The sequence below is a fragment of the Crotalus tigris genome, unplaced genomic scaffold (genome assembly GCF_016545835.1).
Source record: "Crotalus tigris isolate CLP2741 ecotype Arizona unplaced genomic scaffold, ASM1654583v1 scf7180000017935.1779662, whole genome shotgun sequence".
NCBI lineage: Eukaryota > Metazoa > Chordata > Lepidosauria > Squamata > Viperidae > Crotalus > Crotalus tigris.
In genome coordinates this window covers 82,299-101,748 of record NW_024096727.1, presented here as the reverse complement: position 1 = coordinate 101,748, position 19,450 = coordinate 82,299, and the positions used below count along the sequence as shown (strand labels likewise).

The 19,450-nt window shown below is 43.6% G+C and overlaps 1 protein-coding gene across 3 annotated transcripts in view; it reads right to left on the bottom strand.

Moving 5' to 3' along the window:
- The window catches only part of PKIA (cAMP-dependent protein kinase inhibitor alpha), a 46,212-nt gene that overhangs the window by 8,535 nt on the left and 18,227 nt on the right, over positions 1-19,450 (bottom strand). The gene's annotated exons all lie outside the window — the stretch shown is intronic.

Below are 19,450 nucleotides of genomic sequence, written 5' to 3'. Positions count from 1 at the left end.
TCAATGTTGCTCGTGGGGAGGGACGCCTGTGGGGGGTGGACAGGGTTGGGGGAGATCCAGGGGGTCTCCGGCAGGTGGTAGGCAGGAGGCTTGTCCTGCGGGGTAAGGCGAGGCAGGGCAGCTGCTGCCTGACACCATTGGCACCCGCACACAGGGGCCAGCGAGCGCTTGGGGGCCAACGTTGTCCATCAACAGCCACAGCCTACTGGCCCTTTGACCGGTGCACTCTGGAGCTCTGCAGCCCGCTGCCAGCAGTTCAGAGAAGCTGCCTCTGAGCTGGATGGCTGGCCGACAGCTGAGGAGGCGATGTAGTGGGTCGTGCCTGGGAAAAGGAGAGCATGCAAGGCCAGGAGGGACGGAATGGGGGGAGGGAAACCAGCCATGCTGGGTTGCATCCAGCCACGTGGGTGAGTTAGTTGCCATCTCTGGGGCATGATGCACGCACCCACAGAGAGGGTTCTGAGTGTCACCTAGGTTCGCCACCACTGAGCTAAGCTCTTCAGAAGAAAAAAAGAAAATACACATGCAATAAACAAAACTAGTTGGAAGCCAAATGATTGCATTTAAAATATTGGGAGGGGAAAGAAAGATGTGTGTAGCTACTTTATATGATTTCACTTTTCTACTACATCAAATCTTGACCCAGAATAAATCAGTATATACACATTTGAACATTGATTCGGTTTGCCTATTTTCCTGCTGCTCACAGGGAAGCTAAGCTCTAAGAATGAGGAAAGATACCAATTGAGGAACAAATTAAAAAGAATTGAGCAATTGCCAAGAATTGAATTTTGTGCAGCAATTCAAAACCCACACTGGTTTTGGGTAGAATCACTTTTATTTTTTATATTTTATTGTATTATTTTTATTATGTTTTAGAATAGATTTTTCTTAAAATGCTGCAGCTAGAGGGCAATGTCATAATAAGATTGTTTCACGGCCTCTATAAATTTAAAATAGTTTTTATTTATTTTTTCTTAAAGTTGCTCCTTTTATCAATTGCAAAAGTGCAGGGAAAAAGGGCATTTTCTTTCTCATCAGTAGAACTGTATATGAGACAGCATCATACTGAAACTAAATGCTGCAGATACTTTTCCCCACTGTGAAGCATTAGAGAAATTGCAGTTTCAATAAGTGTTGAGTATGATGGTGTAGGAAAGACAGTGAGGGAAGCCAGGGAGATTTGATGGGAAGTTGACAGCAGATGGTCTGCTGTTGAGAGGGTGGGGGTAAGGGAGGAAATAAGGTGATATAAAAGTAGAAAAGCCATCATAAGAGGTAAAGAGAAGAAATATAAACAGAGAGAAAATAGCCAGAATGATAGAACTAGACAAAAGGAGAAAAGGGCAGAGAGGGGTTTTTTTTTGGGGGGGGGACAAAATCCCAGAAAGTGCAGTGAGCAGAGGGAGGGGTATCACAGGTTACATCCAACCTCCTGCAACTGGCGAAAGGCCATGTTTTCAGTCGAATCTTTGAACAAGGAACTGCAGGTGTGCCACAGATAGCTATTTGAATTGGACCCCAGGGAACTAGCAGTCTCCACAGCCCAACAACTAAGCAAAGCAACAGGAGAACTAGAAAATAACAAACTCTGTGGCTGATGGAGAGCCTAGAAATATGACAAGGCAAAGCCTTCATTTTTTTACGTTCTAGACTGCAGCTGTGGAGAGGAACCAGTTAAGTGCACCTTAAGTTGTCCAAAGTTCCTTCTAGAGCTTTAAGATTAATTTTAATTATTAAAATGGTAAACCATGTTAATTCTTTATTAAACCCAAGTATTTCAGCAGAATATCTTTCCCATTATGTTCAAATTCGACTTTTACCATAGTGTTAATTTCTCAGGTGATCTGGAATCATGTTCTAGATATGTTTTTGATTACCCATTCCAATACTGGACAGGCAAGGAAAGAAAGTAGCAAGAATGCCAGAAGAAAGGGTAGGGAGGAAGGGAAAGGAAGATTTTTCAAGGATTATTTAAGAGATTTTGAACATACCATAAAAGAAACACATAAAGAAATATTTTTTTTCTCAATTTGTCTTCTTTTAAATTAAAACTACCACTAAAAAGCTTGGTTTTCCAAGCTAAAAATCAAGATGCACATCAAACAGTGAGGGGACAGTGAATTAATTGATACAGAACATCCCTGTCCCCAGCAATCAAAAAATTATAGGGTTAGCAGTGCATGTAACATAGATGTGTGCATGGACAAGAATATCAACCTTGCTGTCAAGCAAAATCAAGTTTTTAATAGTGAGTGCCACACAAAGTGCACTAACCAAACAGGTGGTAAGAAAATAGGGGAATTCAGTCATCACACAGGTTATGTAGAAAGTAAACACAAGGTCAGTCATAAAGGACTCAAATGTCTATACACCAATGCACAGAGTATGAACAGTAAACCGGGTGAACTAGAAATTCAGGTAAATGAGGGCAGATATGATATTGTTGCCATTACGAAAACATGGTGGGATGAAATGCACAAATGGAACACACAGCTAGAGAGATTTAAATTATTTAAAACAGACCAAATAAAAGATTAGGTGGAGTTGCTCTCTATATAAGAAATAACTACATCACTACAGAAATAGAGCACAACAATGATGAAAATTGTCTTGAATGCATAAAAGGGGGAAAAATGACATTGTCATAGGTGTATACTATAGGCCACCCAACCAAACAGAGGAAATAGATGAACTTTTTGCTAGTCAGCTAACTAAGGTATGTAAGAAGCACATCACAATAGTAATGGGGGACTTTAATTACCCTGACATCAACTGGGAGACAAACTCTGCACCAAGTGGAAGATAAAACAGATTCCTGACAAACCTAGCAGACAACTTTGTCTCCCAAAAAGTAGAGAAGGGAATTAGGGGATTAGCCATATTGGATCTAATCCTCACTAACAGAGATGAAATGATAGAAGGTGATGAAGCCACAAAAACCTTGGGGGGGAAGTGATCATGCAATATTGGAATTGAACATTATGGAAGCACAAGCAATAGAACAGAGTCAAACTAGAGTCTTGAACTTTAAAAAAGCTAATTTCAATAAACTTAGAGAGAGCTTGAGGAGGATTCCATGGATGAGAATCCTCAAGGAGAAAATAACTCAAGAAGCTTGGGAAATTTTGAAAAGTGAGATAATAAAAGCTCAATACCAACAAAGAAGAAAAATAACAGCTCTCAAAAGAAACCAGAACAGCTGCATAAAGAACTCTCTGATAAATTGAAAGATAAAAAAGACAAGTATAAAAAGTGGAAAGGGGTCACATAACTAAAGCAGAATATCAGCAAATAGTCCGAGCTTGCAAAGATGAAATGGGGAAAGCTAAGGCTCAAAATGAACTAAGGCTTGCCACCAAAGTCAAAAATAACAGAAAAGGTTAAGGAAATGATTGGTCCATTAGTGGGGGAAAGTGGCAAGAAGATGACAAGCAACAGGGAGAAAATAGAACTATTTAACTCATTTTTTGCATCCGTCTGTATTACACAAAGGGAAAAAACAGTCCAACCTATCAAAACAATACCATAAAAAATAGATTTGAAACACAAGTTAAGATAGGCAAGAAAATGGTAAGTGAGCACCTTCCAGCCTAGACAAGTTCAAATCACCAGGACCAGATGGATTACATCCCAAGGTTCTCAAGGAACTGGCAGATGTGATCTCAGAACCACTGAACTATATTTTTCAAAGATCCTGGAGCACTGGGGAACTACCAGAGGATTGGAAAAGAGCTGATGTAGTTCCCATCTTCAAAAAGAGGAAAAATAGATCCAGGAAATTACAGACCTATCAACCTGACCTCAATACCTGGGAAAATTCTGGAAAAGATAATCAAACAATGAATCAGCGAACACCTAGAGGCAAACAAAGTCATTACTAAAAGCCAACATGGGTTTGTCAAAAACAGATCATGCCAGAAAAATCTTATTGCATTCTTTGACCAAGTGACAAAATTAGTGGACCAGAGGAATGCTGTGGATATAATTTACTTGGACTTCAGTAAGGCATTTGATAAAGTAGATCACAACCTGCTACTTGATAAGATAGAAAAAATGTGGGTTAGACAGCATCACCACCAGATGGATTTGTAGCTGGCTGACTGGCCGTACTCAGTGTGTGGTCTTCAATGGAATTACATCTACATGGAGGGAAGTGTGTAGTGGGGTGTCCAAGGGCTCTGTTCTAGGCCCAGTTCTCTTCAACATCTTCATCACAATTTAGATGAGGGGATAGATGGGGAACTCATCAAATTTGCAGATGACACCAAGCTGGCAGGAATAGCCAACACTCCAGAAAATAGGTTTAAGATACAGGAGTATCTGTACAGACTTGAACACTGGGCGCTCTCTAACAAAATGAAATTCAATGGTGAAAAAAGTAAGGTTCTACATTTAGGCAAGAAAAACCAAATGTACAGGTATAGTATAGGTGGTACCTTGCTTAATAGTAGCAACTATGAGAGGGATCTCGGAGTCCTAGTGGACAATCACTTAAATATGAGCCAGCAGCATGCTGCAGCTGCCAAAAAAGTCAACACAGTGTTAAGCTGCATCAACAGAGGGATAGAATCAAGATCACGTGAAGTATTAATACCATTTTACAATGCCTTGGTAAGGCCACACTTGGAATACTGCATCCAGTTTTGGTCATCACGATATAAAAAAGATGTTGAGACTCTAGAAAGAGTACAGAGAAGAGCAACAAAGATGATTAGAGACTGGAGGCTAAAACGTATGAATGGTTGTTTGAATTGGGTATGTCTAGTTTGGCTTATGTTGGCTTATCTGAACGCCTGTTCTCAGCATGATGATGAAGAATCCACCAATGGGTTATTTCAGTCCTCCTGCCCAATCAGACTAAGTTGTCAAGTTGTCATGCCCCTCATTGACCAGGACCTCCCAGTTTCATCGACGGTGTAGCCAATGACAATAGTTTGATGTGATGATTCTCTAGCAGGTATACAGAAAAAAACAAGAAGAGGAACAGACCCCCAACCCGGACCTAACTAACCACTAGATGGGAAGGCATGGATTCTTCATCATCATGCTGAGAACAGGCATTCAGGTAAGCCAACGCTCCTTCTCCAGCATGATGACTGAAGAATCCACCAATGGGACGTACCAAAGCTCCCGAAGTCCCTATGGGTGGGAATCAGTTGGGGCCTGTGAACATGATGGTGTCACTACCTGCTGTAAAATACGTCTACCGAAGGCAGTCTCAGCTAATGCAAACTTGTCCAAGCGGTAATGTCTAATAAAGGGGGAAGGTGAGGACCATGTCGCTGCCCTGCAAATGTCCTCAATAGATGCTTGAGTTGCCCATGCCGCAGTTGTGGCAGCACTGCGGGTGGAGTGAGCCATCACATGACTAGGAATGGGTAGGGCAAGAGACACATAGGCGGCTGCGATACAAGCCCTTATCCACCTACCTATGGTGGAAGCTGACACCTTTTGGCCCATTGAGGAAGGCTGAAAGGATACAAACAGGGCTTCTGACTTACGGAAAGGTGCCATGCGCTTGATATAACAGCGCAAGGCTCTCCTTACCTCTAGTGAGTGCCATTGCCGTTCCAAGTCATGCGACGGGTGAGGACAGAAGTCTGGGAGAATAACCTCTTGTGCCCTATGGAACACTGTGTTTATTTTTGGAATAAACAAGGAATCTAATCTAAGAACCACCCTGTCCTTGTGAAACATGCACAGGTCCTTCCTGATCGATAAGGCAGCCAATTCCGATATATGTCTGGCAGAAGTAATAGCTATCAGGAATGAGATCTTTAGCGACAGGTACCACAAGGAACATGTTCTAACTGGTTCAAAGGGAGAAGAGGTTAATGCTTGTAGAACCTGGGGTAGATCCCAAGAGGGGTACCTAGAAATCACAGGGGGACTACTATTAGTGACTCCCTTGAGGAAAGACCTGATGGTCGGGTGTCGAGACAAAGACTCTGAAGAGTCCCAAGAAAATACCGTGGAAAGAGCCACTAGCTGTATACGAATAGTGTTGGATGACAACCCCTTGTTGACGCCCTTCAGTAAGTATTCTAACACCTTGGGAATGGTTACCTGTGACAGACTAACATGATTCCTGTCAAACCAACAACAGAAGTTCTTCCACGTATGGTTGTAAATCCGATTAGCTGCCGGTCTCCTGGCAGCCTGAATCATATCGATCACCCCTGGTGAATAAGACTCCCGAGTCAGGGTGTGGCGTTCAAGTGCCAGGCGTCAACTGAAGCCATTGGGGATCTGGATGCTGAAGATTCCCCTATGTCAACAGAATGCAGTTGTCTGGAATCCTCCACGGAGCGGAGACGGAGAGGCTGACCAGGTCTGCAAACCATGGTCTTCTGGGCCAGTGAGGAGCAACAAATATTACTTCTGCCTGCTCCTTCAGGATCTTCCTGATAACTGCTGGCAACAGAGGCAGTGGGGAAAAAGTATACAAGAGGCCTTGCCGTCATTGGCTGCGTAGGGCATCCGCCCCCTCCGCTCCTTGCGAGGGGAACCGAGAGAAAAATCTGGGCAGCTGGGTGCTCCCTGGCGAGGCGAACAGGTCCACTATGGGATGACCAAATCTGTCCATGATCTCCCTGAAGACATCCGGATGTAATTTCCACTCCGAATGGTCCACTATTGATCTGCTGAGGAAATCTGCCTGCCGATTCGCTTCCCCCGAAATGTGCTCTGCCTTGATGGAGAGCAGGTATTTCTCTGCCCAGGAGCTCAATGCCCGAGCTTCTGTCATGAGGGACTTTGACTGGGTACCCCCCTGCCGATTGATGTGGGCTTTTGCCGCCATGTTGTCCATCAGGACCAGCACATGTTGCCCCTGACTAATGTGTGGAAATGTTTGAGAGCTAGATGGATCGCTCTGAGCTCCAACCAATTTATGCTGTGCCTCCGGTCTGTCTGTAACCACTGACCTGAGCCATCCGGGTTTGGAGATGACTACCCCAACCGAAGAGACTTGCATCCGTGGTCACACTGATGAGACTTGGCTCTTTGAATAGAGTCCCCTTGTGAATGGCTGAGGAAGCCCACCAGCTGAGAGACATACCTGACGAGGGACGCGCACCAACTGGTTGGAGGTACTGGTGTGTTGTCTCTGATACGGGAGCAGAAACCACTGGAGGGCCCGAGCATGTAGTTGAGCCCATGCAGGATATCAACTTTCCCAGTAGCTGGGAAAGGAGAGCCAATGATACTGTCCTGTTCCTGCATGCCCTGAGTGCCAGGTCTCTGATGCTCCTGCGCCGCTCTTCCGACAGATACAAGTGTCCGTGTCTATTACTGCCACCAGGTGTAACAGACGGGTCAACGGGGTTGTCTGGCTCTTTTTGAAATTTATTAATAACCTGTGGGTCTGTAGGGTCCTGATCGTGAGTGCCAGATCTGACTGGGCGGTTGCTGATAGTGACTGGATCAGTATGTCGTCCAGATAACACTGGATGCGCATCAGAACCAACCTCAAATGAGCTGCCAGCACTGCCAGTATCTTGGTGAAGACCCTGGGGGCGGAGGAGAGGCCGAATGGGAGAGCCCTGTACTGAAAATGGCAGTTGAGATAACAAAATCGTAGATACCTGCGATGTTTCGGATGGATAGGAATGTGCAAGTATGCCTCTTTGAGATTTATTGATGTTAAGAGATCTCCTCTCCTGATGCTGTTTAGGATGGAATGTAACGTCTGAATCTTGAACCTCCGGTATTGTAGGTGGAGGTTCAGACCCTTGAGGTCGAGGATTGCCCTCCATCCTCCTGAAGATTTTGGTACCACAAATAGGATGGAGTAATACCCCAATCCCCGCTGTGTCAAGGGGACCTCCTCTATGGCTTTGATGCCCAGAAGATGTCGAATGGCATCCTCCATGAGCCCTCTTTTTATGGGGTTTCTCATGGCTGGGCAAGAGACAAAGTGATCTATTGGAGCAGACTTGAACTCCAGGGATAGACCTTCCCTTATGGTGCATAGAACCCAGGAGTCCGTGGTCGTGCTTTCCCATTGGCAGATAAAAAGAGTGAGTATGCCGCCAATGGGGGAAGCCCCCCCTGAGTCACTTGGCATGGCAGAAGGGGCGACCCCCTCTGCCACAAAAGGAAGGTTTGTTCTGGGATTGGTACCAGGATCTGTCCCTATAGCCCGTTCTATCAAAGGGGCCCTCTGTCTTAGGAGCTGGAGGCCTGTAGGATTGTCCCTGTTCTGGAGTGGATCCAGTCCGAAAGGACTGACGGTGACTGTAAGGAAGGAAACGCCTGTTGGTTCTCCTAGCCAAATGAGAAATGACCTTCTGCTTTTGCTTATTCTCAATGAGATATGGAGTTAATGCCTCCCCAAACAGTCTACCACCCGTGAAGGGGACAATGGCCACACGCCACTTGTGCTTGCTCTCAGCCCTCCAGTTCTTAAGCCAGAGTAGTCTCCCGGCGACAACGCTGGAAGCCATTGCCCGGGCTGAGTGTTTGGTCGAGTACAGGGAGACATCTGCCATATACTCAGACGTGGCTATAAGTTTGGTCAGATCCTGATGGATCCTGATCTCTTCCAGTGGGATCCTATCCTGTAATTGTCTAAGCCAGGTAATAGATATCCTGGCAAAAAAGGAGATGGAAGTTGCAGCCTTTGCTGCCCATGCGGATGCCAGATGACCTTTGTGTAAAGCAAGTTCAGATTTTTTATCCTCTGCCTTAAGTGCATTTGAAACATCTGCTGGAAGGCTGGCTGCAGAGAAAAGTGGGGCTAGAAATTCATCCACTTTAGGCACCTCCAAAAGGTCAGTCAAATTCTTAGCCATGTCCACAATCTTGCGCTCAGACGCTCCCTGAGAAGGTTGAGCTGCTGGAGATTCCTATTGTCCCTGAATGTTCTTCAGGAATATGGAGGGACATGGAATATGGAGGTGTTTGTCTACTGGTTCGGCAAACAGAGGATTAGAGTCCTGATCTGTGGAAGGTTGTGGGGTCGGAGTTGTAACGGAGGAGAGTTTGCTCGCTAAACAGGACCTGTACAGCAAGGAGGGAAAGAGCGATGCATTGAATAGTTGTGCCATGGGCTGAGATTCATGTGTAGGTTCCTCACACTCAGACCAGCGATCCCCACCTTCGTCATAATCCGAGACATTGGAAGATTCGGATTCAGGAGAGTGGGATGGGGAAACCATACCTGAACAATCCAATGGAAGAGGAAGTTGGTGCAGAAGAAGGCCCAGGAACTGGCGACGCTTGATGGATACCTGATAATGCCACTGCCTGGATCACCACCTGCGATATCCACGATTGGAGCTGGTCTGAAAAAGATGGCTCTAGCGGAGGCTGTAACCCCGCAGCCATTGGTGTGAATGTTGCAGTGAGTGCTGTTGACGGACCGGGCAGATCAAGGTCTTCCCCAAACAGGGGTGGACCTACCTGACCAAAGGTCTGAAATGAGACTTGCTGAATTGCACTCACAGGCGACCAGTCTCTCGATATGGATAGTAAATGCGCTCCCGTCTCAGGTGGTATGGAGATGGAAGGTGTGTGACCATGTTCTGCTGACAAGTGTTGGGCCCGGGAGAATTGCTTCTCCAGGCTCTATGTGTTCGGTTGGCCTGCCTATCGCTTGCCTTGCCAGCCTTTCTGCCGCATTTAGATTTGGCTTTGGCCTTACCTTTAGGCGCCTCAGAAACCGGCTCAGGTTGGACTTTTGCTTCAGCAATAAATCCACCAAAATTGCTGATCTGATGATTCCAAATGGATAGTAGATCCTGAAACTGAATCTCAATTGCAAATTAGGCTAAAGATATATGTTGGTGAAAAATATCAGCAATAGCTGTGAATTAACTGCATGCAATCAAACCCAAAATGGCGGCCCTGCCTGCCCTGGGCGGTTCCCTATGGGAAAGTAGTTGACAAAATGGTGGACGCCCTGAATTCAGAGGAAGGAATACTACTTCTGCCGGTGGGGGGAGGGGGAAGGGAGAAGAAATGAATCCCTGTACCAGTCTTTGAATCTTCCAAAACCAGAAAAACTGTAAAATGTAAATAATTCGATCTTCCAAGCCTCTGATGAGCAAATCGTGTCTAACAGCTGTTAGGCGCGATCTGTTTGCCGCTACGGAACGAGGCTTTGCTTCCTTTAGCGGCAGCTGGAAAAAAAAATTTTTAAAGTAAAGGGATCCTCCCAGAAGCACACTCCGTGCGGCAAACGGATCTGGAAGATAGGCCAAAATTGCTTCAAAGAGAAAGGTAGGCCAGCGGACTCAAAATGGCGGCCGTTAATGAAAAGCTCTGACCAGGCCCAGTCAGAGAAGAAGCCACGTGGCCTCAAAATGGCAGCCGCTGGAAAGAATGCGTTCGCTGTGCAAAAGGGAATTGGAAGAACTCAGTCCCTTTATTTTCCTGTAATGATAGGAACACCCCCCACTTCAACCCTTCAGTTAGATTGGGAATTAACTCAGCGAACTGCTGAGTTTAGGGAAAATCAGCCACCCACCCCCTGCAAGGAGAGGAATTACTACTCTGTCCCCAAGAGAAAGGGGAAAAAACTCAGAGCTCTCAGAGAAAGGAACAACCAAACTATAATTCTCCTATTCTCCAGGAAGAATCCACCAATGCTTTAACAATATCTAGTCTGACATGCTGTTCAATGAAGAGAGTCAAGTTATCATGTCCTCATGGGCGAGAGATTAAGATGAAACTGGGAGGTCCTGGTCAATGAGGGGTGTGACAAGTTGACAACTTAGTCTGATTGGGCAGGAGGACTGAAATAACCCATTGGTGGATTCTTCAGTCATCATGCTGGAGAAGACATGATAGCAGTGTTCCAATATTTCAGGGGCTGCCACAAAGAAGAGGAAGTCAAGCTATTCTCCAAAGCACCTGAAGGCAGGACAAGAAGCAACAGATGGAAACTAATCAAGGAGAGAAGCAACCTAGAACTAAGGAGAAATTTCCTGACAGAACAATTAATCAGTGGAACAACCTGTGGAAGTTGTGAATACTCCAACTCTTTAAAAAGAGACTGGACAGCCATTTGTCTGAAATGGTATAGGGTTTCCTGCCTGAACATGAGGTTGGATTAGATGACCTCCAAGGTCCGTTCCAACTTTAATAATAATAATAATAATAATAATAATAATAATAATAATAATAAACACAAAAAGCTTAACACAGTAGAAACAGTAAAACTGTGAAAGACTATATTTCCCGGATCAAAATCTCTGATTCTTTAAATATAAAGATATATAATAGTGTGCTACTCATACTACTATTTTTAAATTTATATCACACTTTTTCTCTGGGAACCCAAGGAAACTTTTTAAATTCAATTTAACTCCAAAGCTGAGTTCTAAGATGAAATGCAAAAGCATTGGGTAAGTTAGCAAACAACCTTTAAAGCAAACAACAGTGGAACTCTATATTAATTTAGTCCAATGTCACATACTAATTATCCCTATCAGAATGTTCGTTCACAGCAATCCATTAAGGTGGAAGCTTACAATAAATCTTGTTTTCATGACCTACATAAAATTGTAATCACTAGCTGGCAATGAATATTCTTTATCAATCAATTAAAGATACTTTAAAGCCTTTTTCTTTTCACAATAGTTGCATATTATTATTGCTTTCCACATCCAATGTCTATGTTAATTAAAAAATAAAATCATTTAAGCAAATAAAAATGATGAAACTGATCTAATATTAAAACAATGGGTACAGCCTTGAGTACATGAATTTAAATACATGCATAGAGAAATCAGAAATCCTAACCCTATGGATTATGAAAATGTCCTACTTCCTTATCCCAATAAAAGATTAGCCACATTTTGTCTAGGTGGCAAGCTGTAATTAATACAAAAAATAAAGTGAAAATTTCTGAACTTCCTCTCTTTATGACAATCTGTAGAAAGTGGGGAAGAGTTCAATTGGTACAAGAAGATGTAACCTACACCAATCATGGAGCAAATGTAAGAGAACCTCCTTTAGTTAGCTTGCTATAAATGTGTCTGGGAATTTACTTAATATTATGTTACTACTCTGACTAGCATTAAAGATACCTCTTTAAACTCTGTATGGAATTTACTTCTTGGTGTTGTCAGTTACTGGGGTCTTTATATCTTTGACTGTTGAACAGGTTTTGTAGTAAACTTTAGACAATATTCTACTGAGGACAGATATTATAGTGGTACCTTGGTACTCAGCTGCTTCAAAACTCATCAAATTTGGTACTTGACACATTTTGTTGTGAAAATGTTGTCCTGATACTCAGCGTTTGTTTGATACTCAACGTGCTGCAAAAGGAAGTGGGGGACAACTGCAGAGGGCAGACAGGAAGTAGGCCAAGCTGGGAAGGTTGCTGAGACAGGAAAAGGGACAGATAGGAAATCTTTTCCAGCCAAAACAAAGGGTTATGTGGTAAGTCATATGGTTTGCTTGGTACTAAACCTTTTTAGTACTCATGCCTCCTGGAACCAATTAAGGATGAATGTTGAGATACCACTGTAATTGCATTTTAAAATATTTAAGTAGAGAGAGAAGAGGAAACAACCAGAGCTGTCTTTACCTAGAAATAGTTTATTTTGTGCTGCTTGTTCAAAACACAGGTAAACTTTATATCAAGATTTAGAAAAAAGTATACTTCCATTAAGAAAAGTTCTATTAGCAACAAGATATGATAACAATAAAAATACAATTCTTGAAAAGACAGAAGATAAAGCTATTATTGGGAACATTCTAAATAATGAAAATGGCTCCTCCTCTGTTTCTAATATTATCCCGCTAGCTGCTTCAGCATTTTTTAATTATTTTCTCTATGTATATTATGTATATCAGTGTGTGCCTTGTATGTCTGAGACATAGCATGATGCCAATAAGTAAATATTTTCCAAGTATACAGCAGTAGATAAAGGTAAAGGTTTCCCCTATCCAGTCGTGTCCAATTCTAAAGGGTGGTGTTCATCTCTGTTTCTTAGCTGAAGAGCCAGCTTTGTCCAAAGAAATTTTTGTGCTCATGTGGCCAGGATGACTATCCGCTGAGGTGCATGAAACGCTGTTATCTTCCCAATGAAACAGTACCTATTTATCTACTCGAATTTGCATGCTTTTGAACTGCTATGTGGGCAGGAGTTGGGGCATGTAATGGGATCCTGGATCAGGGAATGTCAATGTCATATGTTGTTTGTGCCACATTGCTAAGCCTTGCTACACAAAATAGCAGCTGAAACAGGAATCGTATTAGGGTTTCCAATGCAGTAGTGTTATAGGCAAGTGCTTATGTTTGCCCCTGTATTTGGAGTTTATCTGACATTCACGGAGTTGATAATTTACCTAATCGTAAGTTAAGCTAACATTTATCTTGTCATAACATAAACAATGCAATATTTATATTTAATTTTGCACAACTGCCTAAATTCACATAAATGCAAACTTTTGGAATGGATACAGTAGAATTACCAATCAGTTGTAAATCTAGGATTCCCATAGTTTGTTTTTCTAGTATAGCTACAATCCTGGTTTGAGGATTAAAATGATACTGAGAAATAATTTTTAAAAACTGATATCATTATCCAAACCCATATTTTATGTTTATAAGATAGAGATTACAAAATTCTAACTTTCATTTAATGCTTATATTTAAACCAAAAAGAGGAAAAAGATACAATGAAAATATTAAAAACCTGAATACATAAATAGATTCAGTATAGTATCCACAATATAATCTATTTTAATTAGCAAATTGTCACTGCACCTCTTGCTCAAATATTTTAGAAATAAAACAGGGATCATCAGAGATGGATCACTATGGCTTTTCTAACATTTGAAGGAATCTACTAAGGAGGACCAGCACATTAATTTTCTATTACAATACACTAAAAATTTGTTCAGTCTTGTTTTACTGATCCAAACTGACATATTACAATATTTGTAAAAGGAAGCAGGTTGATTTAAAAAAAGTGGAAGTCAATTCAATAGGCATTTTTATACAGGCGCCTCTTTCAAAACAGGTATGAGGAACTAAAGCTTTTCTTCAAAGGGAAAGTTAATATACTGAAAGCTTAAGAGAACCAGTAAAGAAACCGTATTTCAATTATTTCCAGGAATTAACCTACTAGAATGATAAAGAGATTTCAGGAAGTATATGGAACAGCAATTTAACTTTCTAACATGACCCACCTTTTTCAGAATTTACCCAGCCAGCTAGTTTCAGAGAAATATTATTCATATTCAATTATTTAATGCAAACAACTACGTTAACCTTGATGCATAAGAAAACTAATTGGTTTGTTGCAGTTTTATGTTAGTTTTCCAATTATTCAAAATATATGCAAAATTAGAAGAATAAATTTTCTGAAAAGGCTGCCTGAAATTATTTAAAATGAATATAATTTATATGTATTCAATAAACCATATGAATTACTTTAATTATTTTATATGGAATCTTTGCAAGTGTACCTATAATTTCTCCTAGCTTTTCCATTTCTTTCCAGAAACAGATACTAATTTTCCCATGCTATCTCAAAGGCTTCCAAATTTCTAGAAATGTTATTTTTTGGTGTGCATTTAAACTGGATCCACACCAAACACCGTACTCACCAACAGTGTGTTTGCTTTGGTTGGATTCAGTTTGTTTATTGAGGTCATTTGAATTTTACCAGTCATTTGAAATTGATCACAACAGACTTTGCTAAGACTCAGTGTATCAAATAACACTACAAAGCCTTTAGAGCAGAGGTCCCCAACCTTTGGGCACCAGGAACTGGTTCCATGGAGAGAAGTTTTTCCATGGACCAGAGGATGCATGGTTTTGTTTGCTGCCTGCATCTCGTGGATGGGGCTTTGCTTGTTAGTGGGGACCGGTTGCTGGCATGCTGCGGCCTGGTACTGGTCCATGGACCAGGGGTTGGGGACCCCTGCTTTAGAGAACCCCAGACACGTTAACACTTTATTGAGATATTGTTTAGCAACCTGGATATTGCTTAGACATAATCCAAGATGTCTGTATGTGTCAGAATCCAATTATATTTCATCTTTAATTATCAAACATAGAAACTCCCAATTCTGCCTTCTCTGGATTCTGCCATAAGAGGGAGAAAAGGGGGAGAGCAAAGGGGCTTTATGGCCCTCACTTCCTTCAGCACACTTCAAAGGACTGAATGTGTGTTTATTGTGGCCTCTAAGCTTTAACATATCAAAGAAGAGTAATTGCCTTTCATGTAGTTATCTGAAGTCTCCATCCAGACGGAAGAAGAAAGGGGATGGAATTGTGATACTTGAAACTATCACTGGAAGGGGGGTTGATTGGGTGGGACTACTGGGGAACCCCTTAAAACCTTGAATGGGAGAGCTTGAACCCCAAGTCCTGTCTAGCATGCCTGCAACCATTTTCTCTTAATAAAGGATTCCTGTTGGAAGAGCTATTCCAAGAGTTCTGTCTTCTTAAGATGCAAAGTGGGGTGGGTCCTTACATTAGACAGGACTTGCAAAATTAATCCACCTGGAAGGTAGACCCTTGCCGGGGGATTTTGCAAAAATTTACCATGTCAGACAACGAAGCAAGAGAGGGAGAAAACTCCCTGGAAAGAGAGCCGCTGACCCAGTTGGAACCTTGCCAGATGTTGGGATCCGAGAGGCCAGATTTCTCAGAAGAAGAAGTGGTGGAGACACAGGACCACAAGCCTCGCTGGTCGATGGGCGTTGGAAAGAAAAGCGAGTGGGGAAAGGAATCAAGAAAAGTGACCCTGAGACGGGGAACCAAGCAACCAGAATGGAAGCAGGAGATGGAGAAATCCCTGCACGCAAGTGAAGAGGGAGGAAGCTGTATGCCGTACTCAGACTGGATCCTAGAGAGAGCTATTGACCTGATGAAGAGAACTCTCAGCTCCCTAGGAGAGGAGATTCCTGAGCCCTACGCCCGCCCCAGTTCCTGGAGCCACAAAGGGAGAGACACCGAGGGGGACGTGGAACCTGCAACCCCAGGGACATTTACTGATCCAGGAGCTCCCACCCCCTACCGGACCACAGATGGAAATCTGGACGGAAGACACTACCACCCACAATGGAGGCACCGATCCATTCCAAGACGTCCACCGTTGGAGGTGAAATTCAAAGGGGAGCCAACACGCTTGGGGTTTTTCCTAACCCAAGTCCTCAGCTACATGGAGGAATATGGGCAGGACATCCCCAGCGACAAAGCCCGCATCCGGATCGTGCAATCTGCCCTGGATGGACCAGCTGCAGATTGGGTGGTGAACCTGCATGACTCCAATGCCCCAGAACTCAGTAACTTCAACCGTTTCATGTCCTCGTTGAGAAGACGGTTTGAAGACCCCCTGGCTGATCGCAAAGCCCGTGAAAGAATAACAACGATGAGGCAGGGCAAACGCCCAGTGGCTGAGTATACACAAGAATTCCGAGCCATTGCCAGCAAACTGAATTGGCCAGAAGACATCCTCCTTGGCCGTTTCAAAGACGGACTAAACTATGATCTATATGATGCTTGCCTGCCCCGAGGAGACCCACATCGACTTGAGGAATGGTACGTCTTGGCAGAGGAAGCAGAGATCGACATATTGAAGAGGCATCGCCGAGGAAAACAATGGAGCCGCCCCCCGCCTGAGCTGACACACCAACCGGTGAAATCATCGGATACAGCCAAGAAGCAGATGGGGTGTTTCAAGTGCGGAAGAGAAGGGCATCGAGCTGTAGAATGCCGCTCAAAGGCCCCCCAGCACAACCCAGACAGATCCCCAATCAACAAACCCAGAGGGTATTCAGCTAAGCCAAAAGAAACAGCCATGAAAATGATGGAAATTGCAGAAAACCCCACCTCTGCTCACCAAGGGGAAAGAACTCCAGCCTACACCACAGGGACGGTGGATGCCTCAGATGACAGCTCGGAAGGCGAACCCCTGGTAAGTGGACGCATCACACCCATCTTCAAAACAGTGACTATATTAATCCCCCCCATGCCCGAAGCTGTGAAGGTGAAAGCCTTAATAGACTCTGGCTGCACCCGCTGCCTCATTAGCCCAACACTAGTGGGGAATCTGGGCATCCCATCCAGGAGACTGGAACAACCAATCTCATTTGGCCAGCTAGATGGATCCATAGCAGGGGGGGTGCCAGCTACCCTAGCCACTCTGCCAATACACCTCTCCCTGGGCAACCATGAAGAGGACTTAACGTTTGTGGTGACCCCAGGTATGGAATGCCCAATGATTCTAGGGATGGAATGGTTGAAAAAATGGAACCCCTGGGTAAATTGGAGGACGACAGAAATCAAATTCCCGAAGGGGGACCCTATGGACTTAAAACCCCAAGAGAGGCTACCAGAATCAAGAATAGAAAAAGCATCCATAGGAGAGGAAAAAAGATTAACAGAAATACCAGAGGAATATAGGGACCTTGCTGAAGTCTTCAGTGAGGAGAGGGCGAATGAGCTTCCCCCCCACCGACCCACAGACTGTACCATTGAATTCAAGCCTGGGGCAAAACTCCCGAACCCAGATTATACTCCATGAGCCCAAAGGAGAAGGAGGAAATGGAAAGATTTATAAAAAAAAACCTGGAGAGAGGTTTCATTGAACCAGCTAAGCCTAAAGTGGCTGCCCCGGTCCTTTTTAGAGAGAAGAAGGATGGCTCTTTACGTTTATGCGTGGATTATAGGGCCCTGAACACAATCAGTGAAAGCAACCTATACCCGCTGCCCCTCATGAAAGACATGCTGTCACACCTATCGAAAGGGAAAATTTTTTCTAAACTAGACTTAAGGGAAGCTTACTATCGCGTGAGAATCAAGGAAGGGGACGAATGGAAGACTGCATTTAACTGCCCCATGGGGTGCTATCAATTCAAAGTCTTGCCATTTGGATTACAAGGGGGCCCTGCAGTCTTTATGCAATTAATCAATGACGTTCTAAGGGAGCACCTGTTTAAGGGGGTCCTTGTTTACTTGGACGACATTCTTATCTTTACCGAAACAAAAGAAGAACACGTCAAACTTGTCAGAGCGGTTTTAAAGAAGCTGCGAGCCGCTCACCTATATGCCAAACTCTCAAAATGCGAATTCCACCAGGAAAGGATAGACTACCTAGGCTATCGCATATCCCCACAGGGCATTGAAATGGACCCAGAGAAGGTCAGAGCAGTATTAGAATGGGCACCACCCCGCACAAGAAAGCAACTACAAAGTTTCCTGGGCTTTGCAAATTTTTACCGCCAATTCATCCCCTCATTTGCACAGATAGCCTTGCCCCTCACCAACTTACTAAAAACGAAGGGAACATCCTCAGTAAAACCTAGCCAGCCACTAACATGGACAATGGAGTGCCAAGCAGCGTTTGAGAGACTAAAGAGACTTTTTTCTGCCGAACCAGTACTAAGGCACCCAGACATGGACAAGCCCTTCATAATACAGGCAGATGCAAGTGATGTGGCAGTGGGGGCTGTGCTATTACAAGAAAATGATGATGCAGTATTGCAACCCTGTGCATATACATCTAAGAAACTCACGGAAACAGAACAGCGCTGGCCCGTATGGGAGAAGGAGGCTTATGGGATACGTTGGGCATTACTCACGTGGCGACAGTTCCTGGAAGGCAACAAAATCCCCTTCCAGGTATGGACTGATCACAAAAATTTAGAAGCCCTGAAAACTTCCAGGAAACTCAATCCCAAACAAGCCCGCTGGTCCCAGCATTTTCACCAATTCCAATTTAAGCTCAAACATTTACCAGGAAGAAAGAACTTCCTGGCAGATGCACTATCTCGCATGCCCCAATATAACAGCGCACGAACCACAGACTCTAGACCAATAATGGCAGAATCACAACTGGCAGCGCCAGTAACCACAAGAACCCAAGCCAAAATAAAACCACAACTGGACAGCCAAACTGGGATTGAATTCAGAAAAAGTTTGGAAACAGATGATTGGTTCCAGAAAAACAAACATGTGTGCACAATGAGAGACGGATTGCCTTGGGTAGGGGAAAAGTTATATATACCAACAACTCAAAGACTAACTTTCATGCAACTTTGCCATGACACAAAATCAGCAGGGCATTTTGGATTTGTAAAAACTTTACACTTAATTAAACGGCAATTTTGGTGGCCATCAATAAAAAAGGACATAGAAAGTTATGTTGCCAGCTGCCCAACCTGTGCATCAGCAAAGAGGTTGCAAGGGAAATCGCCAGGGCTGTTACAACCAGTGGCAAGTCCCTCAGCCCCCTGGAGGGAAATAGCCATGGATTTTATAGTGGAATTGCCTGAAAGCAATGGGAATACTGTTATCTGGACAGTCACGGACCTATTTTCCAAACAGGTGCACTTTATCCCTTGCCAAAAAATTCCCACTGCAAAGGCCTTAGCAAAACTTTTTATCCAGCACATTTACAGATTGCACGGGGCACCCCAACGCATCATCTCTGATAGGGGAGTGCAATTTACGTCTACATTTTGGAAGGAATTT